Source organism: Peromyscus californicus, unplaced genomic scaffold, assembly GCF_007827085.1.
Source record: "Peromyscus californicus insignis strain IS unplaced genomic scaffold, ASM782708v3 Scaffold_19__1_contigs__length_69161282, whole genome shotgun sequence".
In the NCBI taxonomy this organism is placed as follows: Eukaryota; Metazoa; Chordata; class Mammalia; order Rodentia; family Cricetidae; genus Peromyscus; species Peromyscus californicus.
Window position 1 is genome coordinate 66,441,987 of NW_026294491.1, and position 21,615 is coordinate 66,463,601.

Below are 21,615 nucleotides of genomic sequence, written 5' to 3' on the forward strand. Positions count from 1 at the left end.
TTCCATAAAATATGAACATGGTATAAAATTTACTTGGAGTTATGCTACTTGTTATACAATTCATGTGCTTAAGCTGGGAGAGTTACACTTTAAACCAGCATCTCAGCATTGTTGGAAGCAGTATCTATAGGAACTCTTTGTCTTTGTCAAACAGCCTGAAGCACAAAGAAATGCAAATGCTTAGGAACTGTGGAAGCCTCTGGGACAGCCCTTGACTATAACTGACTTCTAAGCCTTTGTAAACACTCAACTTCATCCATTCAAGCCAGGCTAACATGTTAATAAAGTATATGTCCTGCAGTGAGAGGATTGTGGCTTTCTCTTTTTTAATTTTTTATCATTTGTTGCTGTTTTCACAATAAAACTTTGGTGCATTCAGTCCCATTTTGGCTTTCTTGCTTCTCTGAGGACCTGAAATGAAACACTCCCTCATTTCATCCTCTGCCCCATTTTCACACCACAGTTACAGGACACAGGGCTAGCTTAACTGTGAGACAGCTTAACTCTCATTCCAGTCATAGAAAATAAAATTGACATTATTTTTTAGAATGCCTACCAAAAAAATGAAAATAAAAAGCTGAAACCAAAAATCGATTTGTATGTAGTGTCTGCATACCTATGCGTGATAGACTTCTGGCTCCTCCTCTCTTCCAAATCTATTTTTCTCTTCTTCCATTGGAATTGAGTTTCAGCTGGGAACACAGCCATCCATCTGGAGGCTACATTTTCTATTCCCCCTCGTGGCTGGGTGTGGCCATGTGACTCTGTTTTCATCCATAGAATGCTAGAGGAAGCAATGTGTTCATTTTCTATATTACTTACTTTACCAAAAAAAAAAAAATTGCTCACCCTACTATGTTTCTCTCTATATATTCCTGCTGTACAATGTACAGAAATACAGACATAGTGACCTATCTTCCAAGATGCACAGCCTGGCAGAACAATCAGACAAAACTGATGGGTCTCTGGATTGCTGCATGAAAAACTATCCAACATTGACTGTGTGCAGCAACTTTTATTAGAGAGATAAATGCATAACGTATTTAAACCACTGAATTTTTAAGCTTTCATTAAAACCATATATACATACATATATATATATATATATGTATGTATATATATATAAATCACAACAGTAACTAAGCAGCCAGCTTCTCTCTGGCTTGTTCTTTATTATATATATTTTTATATATTATTATTTATTATATATACACACACATAATACAACATATAAGGTATTGTATTCTGCTAAATAAGTTGCTATGTGCAAAATCTTATGAAAAACTGTCTAGATCATCTTTTAAAGCAAAAAATATAAATGCATTTTCTCCCAAAAGAAGTGATGTTGCATTTATAGATACCTGAGGTTAAATGCCTTAATACCATAAAGTCCATTTTACATTATTATAAGCAATACAGCTCATATTGTCAGCTCCTATCTTCATTAAAATGTTTGCCTCATTCTGTTTTGAGTGGCTGCTTAAAAGGTTGGGCATTCTACAGGATATGAGCTTCTCAAAGCCAAGCAATGTGTTTTATTCGCCTCCAGACTTGTAGCACTTTAAGAAATGTTTTGTATTTGATGGAACTGTTTGGTTGGTTAGTTTTTGATACGGTCTTCCCTGTATGGCCCAGGATGGCCTCAAAGGCATCCAGGTGGTTAAGATCATGAAATGGCTGAAACAAATAAAAGTAAATATGTTTCACATTATAGAAATCATCACCTTGCTACATGACTGAACAGACTACTATCATGTGATGAAAAGTGCCAGAGTAACACAAATGTAACCAGTTAAAGCAGCGTGCATTTCTAGATCCCCAGCTTCTGCGGTCAAGAGTGTGTGGTTTAACTGGGTTTGCTTCCAGGTGTCTCTGCGTGTCTGTAAACAAGCTGTCAGCTAAGGTGTCAGTCCACGTGTGCTGCAGGCTCTTGGGGTTGGCAGCAAAGGTGAGTTACTTGACAGTTTTAGAATTGAGAGGTTCAGTCTCTAGTTGACTGTGAACTAGAGGGTACTCACAGGTCTTGCCATATGAACCTTACCACACAGAAGCTTGTTTCATCAAAACAGGGCCAGAAATGACAAAGAACATAATCATGGACGTGACATTCCGCTCACCCTTCTAACATGTTCTCTGTTAGAAAGCATGGCTTAAGAAGAAGATATTGCACAGGCATGCACAGTCAAGAGGCAAGAAAAATGGAAGCTGCCCTCACGTGTGCCTACCAGTGACAGGAGCAGACACAAATAAGGTGTGAGCATATAGATTATTCACACAATGACCCTTGGCCAGTGACAAAAGCAGACATAAGTAAGGTGTGAGCATGTAGACTATTCACACAATGACTCTTGGCTAGATCACGAGAATGGCCACACGCTTGTTTGAAAGTGTTAAATCCTTTTAAATATGTTATAAAGGGAAGAGCGTCTTTTGCCAGAGTTCTGTCCATTTGGAATAGATAAGTTGCAACACATTAACACACATAGTTGAGCTTCATAACCATCAGCAGTTTATTAAGCTAATGCCTAGGAAGAAATTATTTTTAAAAGCTGACTGAAATATGAATATTGGAGGCATGTAATATATTTTTGTATCCTGGAAAATGTATAGCAAAAATGTCTTATTTGGTCTTCGGCACATTCAGTTGGTTCCATCCATTTGAATGACCAGTTAAAAACATTCAGTGGACACAAAGGAAGACAGATGCTTAGGAACCAGTGATGGGAAAGATATTGATTAGCTATGTCACAACAATGATGATAACAAACAACCCCAATATTTCAATGACTTGAAAAACAAACACTTATTCACTCCAGAGTTACAGGTTTTCAGTAGGTTACCTGATACCATTTGGATTGGCTGGGCCAAAATGGGCTTTGTTGGACTCTAGACTTTTGGTTGACCTCAGGTCTGTTCTACATGTATGTGTTCCTCTGTTGTCCATGTATATTCTGGGAGAAGAAGCTTGTTACATGTGTTCCTTATATAGCTGGAAGTTTTCCTGTGTCCTGGCTGGTGGTCAGGACAAATCTCTCCCACTCTCGTCCCCCAAGTAAACACACAGAGGCTTATATTAATTATAACTGGTTGGCCATGGCTCAAGCCTTTTGCTCGCTAGCTGTTATATCTTAAATTAGCCCATAACTATTAATCTATGTATTGCCACATGTTCTGTGGCTTTACCTGTGTCCCATTACATGTTACTCCTTGGGTGGCTTGCTGGCATCTCCCCCACCCCACCCCCATCCCCACCCCACCCCACCTCACCCCACCCCACCCCACCCCACCCCACTCCCACCCCTTGCCTTCTTCCTGTCTCGCTCTTTGAATTTCCCGTCTGCCTCTAAGCTGCCTTGCCATAAGCCAAAAGGCTTTATTTATCAAACAATCAGAGCAAGACATATTTGCAGCATACAGAAAGACATTCCCCCATCATCCTTACATGTATGTTCTGGGAGGAGAAGCTTATTTTAGTCACTTTTCTATTTCTGTGATAAAACACCATGAGCACGGCAACTGTCTTAGGTTTTTATTACTGTGAAGAGACACCATGATAGCTGGGCAGCAGTGGTGGTGGCACACACCTTTAATCCCAGCACTCATTAGGCAGAAACAGGTGAATCTCTCTGAGTTCAAGGCCAGCCTGGTCTACAGAGGGACTTCCAGGACAGCCAGGGCTACATAGTGAGACCCTGTCTCAAAAAAACAAAACAAAACAAAACAAAAAGACACTATAACTAATCGGCAGACATCAGGAAGAGACAGTGAGCCACTAGGCTTGGCTTGAACTTCTGAGACCTCAAAGCCCACCTCCAGTGACACACTTCTTCCAACAAGGCCACACCTCCTAATAATGCCTCTTCCTATGGGCTTATGGGGCCATTTTCATTCAAACACCACAGCAACTTAAAGAAGGAAAAGTTTATTTGGGCTTCCAGTTCCAGTGGGTCAGAGTTCATGATGGCAGAGTCAGGCATTATGGCAAGAGCCACTTACATCCTCACTGCAAGCAGGAAGCAGATAAAGCATACTGGTGACTGCAGGAGGCTTTTGAAACCTCAAGTCCACCCCCAATGACATACCTCCACCAACAAGGCTGCACTTGGTAATCCTTCCCAAATAGCCACCAAAGTGGGGACCAAGTATTCAAATTCCCCCGACTTATGGGGCACATCTCATTCAAACCTCCCACAGCTACATGCAGCATATTTGTGTTCTACTCATGGCAGATGAGAAAAGGACAGAGGACAAAAGGTCATCCTGTGTTTAAGGCTTAATTCATACTGACATTCTGCTGGCTTAAGGAAGGCATTCCACAAAAGCCACAAAAATCTGGTGCTGAAATCTATTCTGCTTAGTCTAGTTGGAGGTGATATGAAGTTCCATGGCTGAAGATGTGATGAACCATTCCAATACATGGGGAGCAGAAGAATATAGAGGTCTAAGGCAATGGAGCACAGGTAACCAACAGCAGAGGCTGGTCAGAGTACTTTACCCCATGAAGAGCTTTGAAAGAATAAGGCACAATGTCATGAAACTATCTCCACAGGCCTTGCACTCGTGCGGCATTGTGCTACTTTCATACATAATTCTCTATAAAATACAAAACCTACTTTATAGTACCGTAATAAAGGTAAAGATTTTACAAGCACAGGGGTCTTAAAAATTATGGTTCCCATGGCAAATATAACATAGCCTTTTGTGCCCGTATACCATAAAGACAGAAGTCCTAACTACAATCAGAAAGGAGAAATCATGCATATTCAGGCATAAGGATGCAGAAAGAGTTAGGGGCTCAGTTAGAAAATTACTTGGGGAATTTTATCTAATGGACAAAGCCTCAAGTAATATACAACATCATATACTGAATGTTTTAGTAGGTAACTTTATAAAGTCATTTTCTTTCCTTTAAAAAGGCTACAATGTCATAACCCAAATAAAATGAAATGTGTTTTCTTATTTTCTGTTTTTGTTCCAAATTTCAACATTTCACTTGATAGTTCTTTGTTGAGCTCTATTTTCTCATGAGAAAGTTGACTTCATGAACCTGGAAAACTGGTATTATTTTCTTTTTCATTTTAACACACAAAATCCTGTGATCATCTGTTTTTAGCTTAGTAAGTATTTTCTGAATAGTTAAGGTGGGTTAATATATAATCCACAGCTTGCCATTAATCTGGCTATTTGAAGGGCACTAGATACTATGCTATAGTAATTAAGTTTTAATTTTAATTCAGTTTGCACACTTAAATACCAGAAGTTGTAACACTGTTCTATCAAAAATACTTAAAGAACATAATGCTATTCCTTCCAAATTCTGTAGCGTCATAATGTGTCACATGTGTAGCCAACTCCCCCTGATATCAAATTATCAATTCATTTATGTATGCCTTAAGACATGAACAGATGCATTCTTGAAAAACTGGAGTAGAGCTAAATTTCATATATCAGAATATTCTCTCATTTAACTTTCATATCTTATGTTAAAACATTTGAAGGTATAGTCCTACAGCAAAAGCCTTTAGGGGCGTGTCTACTATTGAGATTCACAAAGAGACTGTCTAGACATATCTGATAGGCAACCGTATGATTTCCTGCTAAAATGCTCACAAATATACAGAAGAGAAGAAAACCTGGCATATGGCGCTGTAGACTCCAAATGAAAGAAGACAAGTTGTGAAGGAGTCTATGGAATTTCAACTGACTGCTTCTTTGATAATGATGGACTGAAACCCTATTGAGCCACTGCCCATGAGCTCCTCACTCTGAGAGGAACATAATAATACATGATGGAAAGACAAGAACAAATAAAACAGCACATCAAGACAAGGGAAGCTCTTGGCATGACCTCAGAGACTGCCTTTAACTCAGTGTACAGACGCTGTGCTGATAGCAAATAAATGTGAGTGGAGCCAATGAGAACTCAAATTCTGTCTTTGTTGAACTTAATTTGATTAACATTTACCTCTCCAGGAATTCAGAAGCAATTCCTAGCATGCACCATGTCAGAAAGAGAGGTGAGTGAACAGAAAGGAGCTAAACCTTGGGATTCTTATTTACTCGATGGTAAGAGCTAAGAACAGTCATGAATAACTGTATTTACACACGACACTCTTCAAAGAAAAATTGCAGTTATCAGAGAACTTAATCAGAGACTTCAGTGTGGGTAAGAGGAGAAAATTGAAACATCAGACCAGCAACTATAGCTATATATCCATATATAGGTATAGAAACATGGACATTTAGTGACTGCTTTATTTTGTGTACTTCGGATTATACACATGGCCTCATTTATACTAAACACCTGCCTACTACTACACTCAATCCCTGGTAGACATATACTAATGTCTTAGGCCAACAGTTCTCAGAGCTCCAGTGCTTTCGGAAGGAACAAAGTTTTCTTTCTTGTATGCGACAGTTGACTTCATAGGCACTTGTTTCAGTGTGTTCCAAGTATTAATGTGGGTAACAAAGACTCATGGCCTTAAGGCAGAGAGCAATAATCATCTTATTATGCTTAAAGATTCCACGGGTCAGGAATTAGATAGTCATATTTAAGATGGCTTGACACTTCTTTATCTAGGCTTCAGTTGGGGAAAGGTTAAGATGGGGTGGATGGGCACTAAGGGCTGGAATCATCTAAATGTATCTCTAGCCACATAATGTGGCATAGGGGCAAGATGGATTGAAAGTCTGACTGCCCATCCCTGCCTTCCCTTGGAGTCTCTCTTCATGGCTTCACTCTACTCTGCAGGGTACTCCCAAGAACCCTCAGATTTGCATGCACCCAGCGCCCAGGGCTCTGAGTTGAAGTGTTTCAGGGAACAAAGTCAAAGCTTCATGGCCAGCAGCATCACTTCTGCCTAATAAGTTAAGAGTGAACTTACCATGCCCACATTTGAAGTCAGGGACAGTTGTGTTTTCCAATGGGAAGAATAGCCAGGGCAATATTGGATCAACTTTAGAAAATAAAATCTGCCTCAACCTGTCACTGAGATAATGCCACAACAATTTAATCCAAAAAGAGAAAAACACAAGTTATTATCTTCTTTGTAATAAAGGCCAAAGGTTTTGATACAGAGTTTACTAGACTAAAATCAAAGTGTTCCCCTGTTTAGGAGGGGGGGTACTATTCATTTGGACTGTTAGTGGAATTCAGTTCCTCAAGGTTTTAGAATCAGGTCTTCATTTTCTTGATAGATGACAGGTAAGGGATATCCCTGACTTTTAGAAGTCATTCACATTCCTTGCTTGTGGCCATTTTCTTCCTTAAAAACCAACCACACTACCAAGTCTCATTCTTCTGTAATATCCCTCTGATCTTTATTAGATGATCATACCTCTCTTAGACCCAAACACAGAAATGTAGAAAAGTCCAGATAGTCTCTTCATAAGGCCTTTAGCAGCTTACAGTTGCTTTTGTTGTTTAAAGTAACATGCAAAAGTTTCAAGGATTAGTATAGAACCATCTCTGTATGAATAAAAGAGCCAAGGCTCTGCCTGCCTATCACATATTCTACGATATCTACTGATAATGGCCGATCCCTGGCTAGATATAATTGAGATTTTGCAGGTCAAGTTGCCCTTCAGATTTAGATCTGAGACTACCCAAAGACACTCAAGCCAATCTGTCTACTGGAAAACACTGGGCACAAACAATAATGCTCTATGAATTCCAAAAATTGGAGGCAGAAAAAAATTCATTTATGGTGGTTAGATGGCCTAGCAGATAAGAATGCTTGCTGATCTTTCAGAAGACACAAATTCAGTTCCCAGTACCTTCATCAGACAGCCCACGAAGACAACTCCAAAGGATACAATATTCTCTTCAGGCCTTCATAAGCTCCTGAATATACATGCATAGACACAAATAGAAATATGCATATACATAATAAAATAATTTTTAATTTTCATTTAAGTGGAAATGGCACATATTTATAATCTCAGTACACAGTAGAGGGAGACAGAAAAATTATGAGTTTGGGGTCAGTATGAGCTATATAATAAGGCCCTATCTTCGAAATTTTAATTTAAAAATCATTTTAGGGAATGGTTAAACTTGATTGTCAACTTGACAGGATCTGAAATCAAGCTAAGTCTTGACAAAGCCATGGCAGCATTTCTGGAAAGGATAACTGAGGTGAGAAGTTCCTCCCTCACAGTAGGTGGAGCCAGCCAAAGAGTGACCCAGATCAAAGGAAGTCTGAGGAAAGCTCAGTGTGCCTGCAGGCCTCCTCTCTACTCACTTTGTAGACCGGCCTGGCCTCTCTTGGCTGGTGGCATTAGAGGCAACTGTGACATTTTTAGTCTTCAAACATTTTATAGTAAATGTATTATTTTTGTTATTGGAATTTTTTTTTTTAAACAGTCCTTGAATTTTACCATTCTGTCCTATAGTGATAGCTCAGATCTGAGATTTGTACTTCTCATTCTTGCTAAAGAATGGCTGAAAGTTCTCTCTCATTTTGGGAGAACTGAGAGCCCTGAGTTGTCTCTCCATTCTGCCTCCTGGGATGAACATCTTTCACAAGCTTATATTGATTACTTTTTTTTTTTTTTTAAATCAACTTGACACAAACTAGAGTCCCAATTCCTTACCTCAGGTAAGGAACTGACTCCGTTAGATTGGCCTGTGGGCATGTCTTGGGGGACATTTTCTTGATTTATTGACAACTGTGGGTTGTACCACCCATGGGCAGGTGGGTCTGGGCTTGTGTAAGAAAGTAAACTGAGCAAGCCATGGGTGTAAGCCAGTAAGTAGTGTTCCTCCATGGTCTCTGCTTCAGTTTCTGCCTCCAGGTTCCTGTCTTGCATTTCTGCTCTGATTTCTGTTCATGATAGACTGTAAGCTGTAAGATAAAATACACACTTTCCGCTGCAAATTGCTTGTGGTGTCATAGTGTTTATAACAGCAATAGAAAAAGCTAGCTAGGGCAAAGCTTTAGAGATATTCTCTCTCTCTCTCTCTCTCTCTCTCTCTCTCTCTCTCTCTCTCTCTCTCTCTCTGTGTGTGTGTGTGTGTGTGTGTGTGTGTGTGGTGTGTGTGTGTGTGTGTGTGTGTGTGTGTGTGTGTGTGTGTGTGTGTGTTTTACTACAGATTAAACCTAAGGTCTTACACATTCTAGGCAACTACTCTGCAACTGAGCTATATTCCTAAACTTAAAAAAAAAAACTTTAGACAGGTTCTTTCTAAGTTATTCAGGCAGTTCTTGAATTGGCAAATGACTCCTGCCTTAGCTTCTCAAGTAGTTGAATCACAGGCCTGCACTAACAAGCTGAACTTACAATAGCTAAAAGATTGAAGTAATGCAAATGTCCACCTACAGATGACTAAATTAAAAAACATAGCAGATACACACAAGGGAACACTAGAAATCTTAAGGAGCAAAGAAATTTTGACACAGAACTAAACATGGATGAGCCTGGAGGTCATTATGCAAAATGAAATAGAACACAAATGCACATATATGCACACATACACACAACTTCACATTCCTAGAGACAAGCTAAGTGAAAAAGGACATACACACCACATGCACACACCACATGTGCACACCACACGCACACACCACACACAGACATCACATCACAAATACACACACATACACACACACACACACACACACACACACACACACACACACACACACACACACCTTCACATTCCTGGAAACAGAAGCAGAATAGTAGTAACCAGAAATTGTAGGGAAAGGAAAATACAGAGTTCTTTTAATGATTATAGTTTTGGTTGTAAAGAAGAAAGTGTTATAAGAGATTGCACATGAATTCACTTAACAGCAGTACATTTTTTAAAAAAATTAAGATGCCTCTGGGTGGTGACACACGCCTTTAATCCCAGTACTTGGGAGGCAGAGGCAGGCTGATCTGTGTGAGTTTGAGACCAGCCTGGTCTACATAGAGAGTTCCAGGATAACTAGGGCTGTTACATAAGCAAATCTTGTCTCGAGAAAATAAACGAAATAAAACAAACAAACAAAAAGATGCCAGCCTTTATATCAGGTGTGCTCTGCCATAACTTCTCCAAGAAGAGTTTCAAATAGAGACAAAGAATACTAAAGGAAAAGCAGAAAGTGCTATGTAAGACAGGCAAGGCAGTGTGTGTCACACCACCAGCAGGATCTGAGCACTGGGCCAGCGGGACTGTCCCTTTGATTACTGCAAGTCTTCATTTACTAAATTTGTCCCCTGCTTTATTAATTCTGTGAGATGAAGACTGTGCATATCCACTTGTCACCGATTAATGGATACCTGAATAACACGTAGCACACTCATAGGGCAATAAGCTTTCCTGAAGCCACAATCTTAGGGAGACTCAATCCAGAGATCAGCATTGTGAGGAAGTGGACCATGAATGACATTTGGGGGATTCTTTATTTTCCAAAAAAACTCTGCGTTTAGTTGAATATATGTACTTTCATTGGAAGAAAGTTTTGTTGTTGTTGTTTCCCGCCCCCCCCCCATTGGCAGATTTTCAAGGGTCCCCAAGGTTGAGAAATATTGTTACCGAACCAGCCACTTTGGCACACACTTGCAATTGCAGCACTTGAAGGCAGAAGGATAAAGAGTTCAAGGACAACATCAGTTGCATACCAAGTTAGAGGCTAGCCTAGGCTACATGAGATACTTTAAAAACCACAAAGCAGTATATAACATGGCATAAGGAAGTGCTCCTTCCATGGTACAATCTATTAAATGTCCCTGGTGCCCGTACATTTCAGGGATCTCTCCAGTAGTAATCTAAATAGAACATTTCTGTACCCAGGATGTTGTGGATTTAACAGGCTGAGCATGACTACTCTTCATGGCTAGAAGTTTATAACATACATTTTCTTCTGTAGAACAAACTTGAATGGGTTCATTTTTAGTCAAATCTGTGACAAATTCTTCAGTTATCTGTCTGTTCAAGATCTGTTATAAATTCAGTGTCTTTGACAGTGACACCTGTGTCCATAGCAGCTTTTCCCTGCTATGTTGAAGTTTTCTGGAAACAACTTCACAGACACAGCCAGAGATATGTTTCTATGGCAAATAGAAATCTCATCAATTTGATAATAAAAATTAACCATCATATTCCCCATCCTTTGCCCTTCCATATCACCAAACATTTTGATTTAGATTGGTTTGGAGAAAGGCTTGATCTTTGAGATTTTGTAAAGATACTCTAGAAATTCTAACCTTCAACTGGTGTGGAAATTGTAAATTTATTTAAATGATTGTGCAGTCTTCTCTTAGATCTCATCCCTCAATTTGAAACGCAGTGTTGAAATAGCCTCTTTGGTGCTGTAGGGATGTCAAAGTGTTCTCGTTAGTATTTATTTATTTATTTATCTACCTATTTACTTATTTATTATAATACTGTCTTTCATTCACTTTACTGTATCTCAGGAAAACTGAGGCTTGTACTTGCTTATCTACTGTGGCACTCAGAAAAATGCACTTGAAGCATGTAGAAAAGACAGAGCTTCTCAAACTTTCCTCTCAGACTTCAGTGTGGTAGAGAATTACCTGGCATCCTCAGTATAAAAAAAATTCTGACTCAGTATGTCTACGTTAGGGCTTTTGATCAGTGTTTCTAATGAGTTCCTGGGAAAAGTTCACATTGCAGGTCCATGGGCCTCACTTGATCAGCATGGTGAAGATGTTTTGGAGCTCCTCTTAATTATATTTTTCTCCTTTCTCTGGCTAGATACCTCTGCATTCTTTCTCTTCGTTTTGTATAATCTCTTACAAGGCAAAGAGTATTTTGTTTCCTTCCCATTGAAAGACAGATTACATCATATTTGGGGCCCAAGATTTCAAAGAATCCACCTCTCAACCACAAATGGGCAGATAGGTGAAAATGAAAGCTAAGTATCAACAGAGCTAATACCCACTTGCTGCTGTTAGTGTGTCCTGCTGCTATAGTATACTGTGGCAGCAACACTCATGTATGAAGGGATACATGTGTATCTACTTGTGATGCAATGAATGTTCAAGATTTATTTTATCCAATTATACAAGAATGCTAAAGCATTCTTTTTAAACACTGAAACCGAGTAGTATTTGCATAGCATGATATTTTTGCTTATATTTAGCACTGTTTTATGCTGACATCACATGTTGACAAATCCCTGTCTTTACTAGTATATCAGCACTTTGAAGGCAATGACTATTATGCCTTGCTCTCTTTGCATCACCCCAGAGCCTACTAGGTACTCAGTAAATGTTTCTTCAACAGTGACTGTATGAATTGTTAATCACATGAAAATGCTCAGCGATGCCACCTCAAATCTCAGCAGCTTAAAATGATTAGCGTTTATTTTCTTAGCACACTACTCTCTAGATGAATGATTTGTTTCTGTTTGGGAAGTGTAGTTTCTCTGATGAGACTGGATTCATTGACAAGTCGGATGGTTAGCTCCCCACAACCTGGGTGGTGGGAGTGATCAGGCATGTGTTCCTTAATCACCAATGACCCAACCTATTCCTTCTTTTGAGGTGAAGGCAATAGCACAAGTATACAAGTAGAGATCAATAAGTTCTTTGAAAGCTTCTGCATATGCCATATTTGATAATGTCTCGTTGATCCCAGTAAGTTACCCAGCCAAGCCTGAGTTAGGACAACAGTGATCAAATGGGAGAGGCAAAGAATTGAAATCGCCTTTTGTAGTTACTCTGTCAAAGTATTCTTTCTGCTATCATGCCCCAAGTCTAAGATTCCCACAATGTGTGAAAAAGCATGGTGTACTGGAGTCCTTTTTGATTTTAATTTTTGAAAACCACTAGTTAGTTCTATCATAATAGAGGCTTGATCTGAAGTGATTTAGTCAAAGGCATGAAGATCCTGATTTTTACTGGAGTACAGCCTAGACTTCATTACAGTCCATTCTCATGTCAGGTGTATCAGCCACAATCCCATCCACCTGCTGGTGCATGATCCTTCCAGGCACTGGGCCAATGTGCAGGGGAGCAGACACCATGTGTTTAATCAGCATCTGCATCTTGATTTGAGGGGGGAGTTTCTCTTTGAGCCATGTTAAACAAAAACATAAAAATTACCTTAAAAGCACCTTGATGAAAAGACTCTGTTATCAACTTTCTCATCAGATGGGAGGAAAATTCTGAACAGGGAGATAAGAGGCCAACAGCACTGACTTTCCTGAAAAAGAAGAAAAAGAGAAGCATAATAAGTGCCTAGTTTAACAAAATGATCATAAAGAAACCATTGATTGTAATAACAAGAAAAGCTAAATAACCAATGTCATTTTCAGTGTCCCCTTATTCTTCTACCACAAGGAGATATATTACACAAAACATATGTGCATAATTGAGAGGAAAATAAAATTGCTTAAAAAGAGATACTCAACCGACAGCAATAAAATTTAGACCAAATATCAGAAAACTATTAAACCTCGCTGTAATATTGGTTAGAGTTCCGTTTTCTGATTTGGTCGGTCCTAGGAGGTCCATTGAGCTGCTATTTTGTTTAAGCTCGTGGAAAGGTAAACTAATCTCACATAATGGGCAGAAGACATGGCAGCCTGCTTTCTCTTCTCAGTGCAAGGGATGCTTGAGGAACAATGGATGCTTCAGTAGGATTATTGTATTCAATGTGTTACTTCCTGGAAAGGCAGAGACTTGTGGGGAGATACACCTTAGGCCAGTGAAAGGTTTTTGTTTTCTTTTCTCCTTTTCTAAACTCATGTAAAATTGTGAAATGGATTAGTTTGATATTTAGTTCCCAGCTTTAACATTTTTGTCTGGATGGGACTCTGTCGAAAATCACCATTTGAGATCCAGATAGAAAATTCTGGTTTCTTTTACCTACCCAAAAGACCTAAAACCCACTTGCATGTCAAGGTTAATTATAGCCAACAAGCTGAAGCATTCCCCATACCTAATGAGAACCAAGTTCTCCAATGAAGGTTTCACTGGTGAAGGTATCTACACCATTTCCACACTTGAATGAACATCCAGTTAGCTGTCTTTTTGCAAGACAGAACTCTGAAAGTTAAAGCTAATATCTAAAACTATATAAGCATGTCAGGTATAAAATGGAAGTTAAGAGGCTTCTGTCCAAATATACCAGGTTGAAGACCTCTAATTTTCCCCCTACTAACAGCTCACCAAAAATTCAGAAAAGAATGAACTCAAGTGGTCAAAGCAATACTAATGGAGACAATACAAGATGGGCTGTTAAACTTAAATTTAGAAGACAAACAGAAGGGTCACGATAACTGATGTGCTTCATTTTTCTCTACCTTGTTTCTGGAAGATGTTCATGGAGTGAGCAGTAGTTTCAAAGGTGAATGTTTGATGAGTTGAGTGGACAACTCTATCAAGAACTGTGAAGGAGGCAGGCATGGTGGTGCATGCCTGTTACCCCAGTACCTGGGACATTGAAGCAGGAGGGTCCTGAGTTTGAGACTGGCTTGGTCTACAAAGTGAGGCCTTGTCTCAGAATAGTTAGAGAACAAAGAAAGAGTAGTTACGGAGGGAGGGAGGGAGGGAGGGAGGGAGGGAGGGAGGGAGAGAGAGAGAGAGAGAGAGAGAGAGAGAGAGAGAGAGAGAGAGAGAGAGGTTCATTCTGAGATTTACTCTATCTGCATACAAACAGCTTAGCCTGTCATGTGGATGTGGACAAGGCATGAGACTCTTGTCTCAGAAGCAAAGCATTCTATTACTCATTACACACCAGCAGCTTCAGGGTCATATTGGCTCCCCTTGCCTCCCAAGTCCCCCACGAATGAAGTTAAACAGCTAAAGCTGATGCATCGACAGTAGTTAGGATCATAGCTAATGAAAAAGAGTTCTGGAAAATCTAGGCTTACTCCCTGATGCCTCTTGTAAGTAAACCTGCACAGGTTTTGCCTTTGAAGGAAACATTATCTTTATTGTATCGGACAGCAAAAACTCTGCAATCTATTCTATCTAGCTCTCCCTTCAAGACTTTTGGTTATATGAAAAATGCTGGTGGAGGGGGCAGGGAGAGAGACAGAGAAACAGAGACAGAGACAGACAGAGAGAAGCTATCAATATCCTTGATAATAAGAAATGCAGAAATAGAGCCACCGAGAGGGCTCAGTAGGTAAAGCACTTGCTGCTAAGGCTGAAGTTTGATCCCCAGGTCCTACATGGTGGAAAGAGAGAAGTTACTCATACAAGTTGTCCTCCAACCTCTGCATGCACACTGTGTTGCATGCATGTCTACATCACACCTTCCATCCACAAAAATAAAAAATTGAAAAGCCATCCGGCTGCCCTCCCTGCTGCTTCAGAGATTGTGGCTTGTATGCACTGAGGTGTTTCTTCCTAGATCTCACAGGACGTAGGTTCTGACAACAACTCTTCCTATTTGTCGTCTGGACCCTAGGATTGGTAACTTTTCATGGCATTTTCAATATCCATGTTACTTTAGCATTCCACTCTGGACCTTCCTGCGCTTATCTAGCCATTCTCTGTATAAAATAGTCTCGCTTTGGAGATGTTTGTGTGTTGGTGTCTCTTGCTGTGCTATTCACAGTAGCCAGGAAAGGGAACTTGCCTAGATATCAACTGGTGGATGGAAAAAGAAAATGTGGTGCATATACACAATTGAATTTTATGCAGTTGTAAAGAAAAGTGAAATCATTCCATGTGCCGGAAGATGGATGCAACTGGAGATCCTATTAAGCAAAGTAACCCAATTTCAGAAAGACAAGTGCCACATTTTTCTCTCATATGCAGAAGAACCAAGATTTAAAAGTGATATATATATATGTGTGTGTGTGTGTGCGTGTGTGTGTGTGTGTGTGCGTGTGTGTGAAACTAGAAAGAGGATTGTGAGAAACCCTGAAGGTGAGGAAATAGAGAGGATGATGGAATGCATGTCCTCAGAAAGCAGAAGAGGAAACTAACTGGGGGTGCGGGGAGGTCATTGCAGAGGGAGGAGCCCAGGAAAGGGAGGAGGACAAACAGGAACAAGGGTAATAGCATGCATGTATGAAGATGTTCTGATGAAATCAATTTGTAAATAAGTTGTAGATAAGTACTCTGCCTGAAATACTTGGTATGGGCTCTATTCTCTCATTTGGGAGCCTTTACATTTACGCTGGAATGAGTGGTTTTCTATAAGGTGTCAGAAGATATCAGAAATCTGGGCTAAAGAAGTGAAATGGTTAGATGGAATAGGCTCCCAAGAGCTGGTGGTGCACATCTCACCCAACTCTGTGTTCAGTGACGTCATGATGGTGACATGAAGCTAAATGATAACACACCTGAAGTTAGAATGAGTTCTTGTTCTAATGTGTCTGCATTTTTATTTTTACTTTCTTTCTCTTTTATTTATTCTTTTCCTTCCCCTTCCTCTTCTTTCTTTTTCTTTTTTTAATTGAAAACAGATTTTTTTCATACAATATACTCTGATTACAGTTTCCCCCAACTCCTCCCAGATTCTTCCCTCTTCCCCACCACCCAAATCCACACCCTTTCTTTTCCTTTCTCATTAGGATACAAACAGGCATCTTGAACAAATAATAAAATAAAATAAGATAAAACAAAAACAATCCAGAATAAGATATAACAAGCAGAAGAAAAAGAGCCGAAAGAAAAGGTCAAGAAATACATATAGATGCAGCAATACTTCAGACTGAGTTCAGGACCTTGTTTATATTCAGTAAGTTGTATGCCTAGCTCCTTGTTTTCTCTTATATTTTATTTTTATTAAAGTGTAGTTCAAAATATCAAAAAGCACAGCAAACCCTTGCACAGATATGCTAGCCAAGCTTTAACAATTAGCTTTCTTTAGAGAGAGAGAAAAAAGGCCTTTATTGTATTGTATGCTGGCTTGAATGTTGTAAATACTCCATTCATGGACAGCTTCATGTCATCATTAAGATATCACTAAACTCAGAGTTGGGATGAGATGTGCATCACCAGCTCTTGTGAACTAGTGTGAGGAGCTCCAGAACATTCCTGCTCCTCCCTACTCCTCCTCACCTTCACGTCAACCACTTCCTCTATTTTAACGTAGGTTTCTGGTACCCCATACTTGTACCTGAAGACAATTTACGGAAATAATGCTCATTCCCAGGGCAGAACATCATTTAGTGCAGAGCATCATTCAGTGCAGGACATCAACAGCATCTATCCACTCACCTCACTCTCTGCTTACTCTTCAATTAGTTAATTTCTACTTATGCATGCTTCAGTTTTAATGGCATTTCTAGAGAGAAGCCTTCCTGGACCACCTCAATTTAAATTAGGTCTCACCTGCTGGTCATTCTCATGCCACTTTATCCTTTAACTTCATGGCATACATCCCAGTTTGTAATTATGTAATTATATTTATGTTCATTTATTTATTGTGTGGCCTCTTCCACTAGTTTATAAACTCCAAAGGGTCAAACTCATCATATATTTTGTCCCCCTCTGTATTATTGAATAACACCTGAAAAGCACTTTGAACAGTAGCTGGCATGGTATGGATGCTCAATAAATATTTATAGAATGAAGGAATGAATGGATGGATAATTAAAGCAATGAATATCTAATATATGCTAGATACTCTCTGGAATTCTTTCATGCATGCTGTTTTATTTTTTATAACACCCTTAGCTGATAGTTATTACTGTCCTCATGCAGAGGAGGACATTGTCTAAAACAGGCTAACTAATAGGCTTCAAAGTCACATAAGCAGCATTATTAAAAATTAGGTCATTTAATTAAAACTCTTGTGTTTTTGTCTAACATCCATATAGTGACTTTTTTTGTTTGTTTGCTCAGTTTTGTTTTCTTTTTTGAACCAGGGTCTCACTATGTAGTCCACACTGACCTCTATCTCACCATGTATACCGGGCGGATCTGAAACTCCCAGCAATCTGCCGACTCTGCCCATCAAGTGCTGGGATTGCAGGCGGCGCCGCAGCCCGGCTTTCTTGCTTCTCATAAGGTCTTTAATTGAAACTTATTCCAAGTTTGCACATTCTGTGGCTGACAGTCTTTCCTGATGTAACAAAATATCAGATCTGTCTCTAATTATGTCTTTAAGGTGCAGCGGCATGGAGCTGCAGGAGGGCCTGTGGCCCTTCGCAGCCGAATAACAAAAGAACCTGAGATAGTTGAAGATAAAGTATATTCAATATCCAGATCAGGGGATCAACAAAGCAAGAATTGCACAATTTTGAGGACGAGTTAACATCTCATGTGTTACAGCATTTTTGAGGATCCTTGAGTACCGCCATGCTCTCATACATTTTGTAGAATTTGTTTGGAAAATGTTCTTCAGGCATCTGGTAACTTTTGTATATGGAGACCTTTGTGAATTCCACTCAAGTGTCCTAATTGCAGAAGTATTATTGAAATTGCTTCAACTAGTATAGAATCCTTACCTGTCAATTTTGCATTAAGAGCAATTATTGAAAAGTACCAGCAAGAAGACCACTCAGATGTCACCATAGAGGCAACCATTAAATGTTTATTGTCTACTAGATAAAAAAAAATTAGTTTGTGGCCATTGTCTTGCTATAGGCCGACATTGTGGTCATCTTATAGATGACCTTCAAAGTGCCTATCTGAAAGAAAAGGCATTATTTAAACAGTTAACCGACACACACTGGACAGATATCACTCGTCTTATTGAAAAGCTTAAAGAACAGAAATGTCATTCTGAGAAAATGTCTCAAGGTGATAAGGAAGTTGTTCTCCAGTATATTAAGGAGCTTACTGATACATTAGATCAGAAAAAAAAAATTGGCAGTTCTCTGTGATGTTGGCAAGCTGATTAATCAAGAACACTAAAAGCTCCACTACTTTTGGGGAGGGGGGTTCATTTTACTAATTTGAAGAAAAAAAACATTTACCATTAAGTGACTACAATCGCAATCCCTTCATATAAGAATAAAATTGCAGAAGGCAATGGAGTTGACTGCTGGTGGGTAGACTGGGAACTCGGATTTCTTCCTGTCAGCAAGCTACTTCAACGATCAAAGTATAGTTACAAGAATGTGGAAGTTGTGTGTAAGGAGGGCCTCTCCAAAGGTGTCATTGTCACCACAACATGTCACAGTACGTGCTATCTTGTTTGGCATTCACTACCAATCCCAGTGCGTCTTCCTGTGCTGTGGCGGATGGAAATCTAGAAACGGCTATTTGACTTCAGCATACAAATTGGACCCCATCCATTAGATGTGCACATTACAGCACCTGGTGGCAGAAATGAAGGGAAGACAGTGTTATTGAGTTGGGAAATGGAACTTTTGATAGCTTGTTTGTATTAAGAACCAAGTGAGGCTGCGGTGATGGCTTAGTGCATAACATGCCTGACTGGCAAGCATGAGGACCTGAGTTTTGATGTCCGCACCTTTCCAAAAGCCAGGACCCCCAGTGCTGCGTGAGGTGATGTGGTGGACAGATACAAGAGGATCTCTGGAGTTCATTGGCCAGTCATTTTAGCCACATGGATGAGCTCCATGTTCAGCAACAGAGAAATCCTGTATCAAAAATTAGGTAAAAGGGCTGAAGAGAGTTCAGTGTGTGCTTACTACTCCTGTAGAGGACCTGTACTAGAAATCGCTGGTGGCTTGTAATACCCGTAACTCCAGTTCCATCCAGTTCCAGGGGCATTGAGTGTTCTTTTCTGGTCTCCTCAGTCACCTGCACTCAGAGCAATTGAAGAAGACACCCAGTATTGGCCTCTGGCCTCTACACCATACACACACACACACACACACACACACACACACACACACACACACACACACACTTAACATATTCACATAAAGATACACACACATATCACATTTAAGAACCACCTAAGAGATTAGTGAGGCACACCTCTGAGTGTGTTGGTGAAGGCATTTACAGAGATGGTTGTCTGAAGCAGAAAGATCTGCCTGGAAAGTGGTTGGTACCATCCCAGGAGTTAAGAGCCTGGATAGGATAAAAAAAAGGAAAAAGGGAGAATGTTGTTCTTTGTTTTTGCACTTTTTAGGAGGCCTGACACCCAGCTCCCAGATAAATCACACACAGGGGTTTATTCTTAATTATGAGTGCCCAGCCTTAGGTTGGCTTAGTTTCTAGCCAGCTTTTCTTAACTTATCCCGTTTACCTTTTACTTCTGGGCTTTTCCTGTTCTCTTCTGTATCTTACTCTTATTCCATGGATTGCTGTGTAGCTAGGTGACTGGCTCCTAGAGTCCTCCTCCTTTTGTGACTACTTCCTCTGTTTTTCATATTTCTCCTTCTATATATTCTCTCTGCCTGCCAGCCCTGACTATCCTCTCTCCTGCCTTGCTATTGACTGTTCAGTTCTTTATTAAATCATCAGGTGTTTTAGACAGGCACAGTAACACAGCTTCGCAGAGTTAAACAAATGCAACATAAGCAAAAGTAACACACCTTAAAATAATATTCTACTACAGGAGAAGCTACCTGAGCTCTGTTTCTCCAACTCTTTGGCCACTATGATGTGGATTGCTCTGCCCAGTTGTGACTGACTAAACCCTCTGAAACCAGGAGCCAAATCAACCCTCCTTTTCCTCAGCTGTTCTATAGCTAATCTAGAGAGCAGAGCCATAGACACATACTTCCTCAGTTGTTCTAGAGCTAATCCAGAGAACGGAGCCACAGACACATACTAGGGTGAGTTGAGGGGTCAGATTTGGTGTAATGATGCCTAGTCAGATCTCTGGGTGCTGAGAAACAATGCTGACAGTAGCTTTCAGATTTTTAGGTCCTGGTATGGCACATTGTTTCAGTGACTTTGCAAATGCCTAATTTCCTACATTAAATCCCTTTCTGCTTAAAATATCCAGGATGGTTATGTTTCTTTTAAGATAATACCTACTGTCCAATTTCACGAAAACTCTGCTTAGTCCCCTGATTTCATTTCTCCATAATTTTGTCTCATTCTTTTTTATTATTAATAATTAATAATTTTCTTTCACATTATGAGAATAAAATAATCTTCTTGAAAGAAAGGCTATTGAGTCCATGTTCAACAAACACAAAATTCTCATCCAAAAGAGATACAAGTTTATCCCATCTGGGCTAGGACTTTGTTGTCAGAGGCTAGACCATACCTAGCATTTTCCAGAGACTTGGGACAGCAGGTACCCTGTGATATGCTATGAGACCTTCAGAGCCTCCTTAATTCCTATGTCATTGATCCTGACTGAGATGGACTGTGGCTGGAGTTTTCCCCAGTCCCGCCCAGGACTGCAGCCGCTCAGACCCAACAGGAGGAACACATGAAAACTTCAACTGCAGTGGATTTCATCACTGATTGCACTTGTCTTTGAACAAAGGCCAGAAGTCACTGGCATTGTCTTGTGTATCTCAGTTAAACATGTTTTTAGGTCAATGGTTTTCAAATGCGGTCTCTGGACAAGTAGTATCAGCATCACCTGGGAAGTTGTTAGAAATACAACTTTGTGGATCCTACCCCAGGCATAATAGAAGTAGACACTCTGGGATATTGCTAAGTAATCTATATTATAAATCCTCCATGTGATTCTGAGTAAGAATGATAAAGTTTAAGAACTGCTGGTAATCTGTATATATTTACAAGGTTCTTCATGGGCAGTGATAACTGAGTTTCTCCATGGGTATGAAAATCCATCCGTGGTACTCTAGGTGG

The 21,615-nt window shown here is 39.8% G+C and overlaps 1 pseudogene; it reads left to right on the forward strand.

Annotated features, from left to right (window-relative positions):
• Positions 1–6,002: 6,002 nt before the first annotated feature.
• Positions 6,003–18,777, forward strand: LOC128113959 (tripartite motif-containing protein 59-like; annotated as a pseudogene).
• The last annotated feature ends 2,838 nt before the right edge of the window (positions 18,778–21,615 follow it).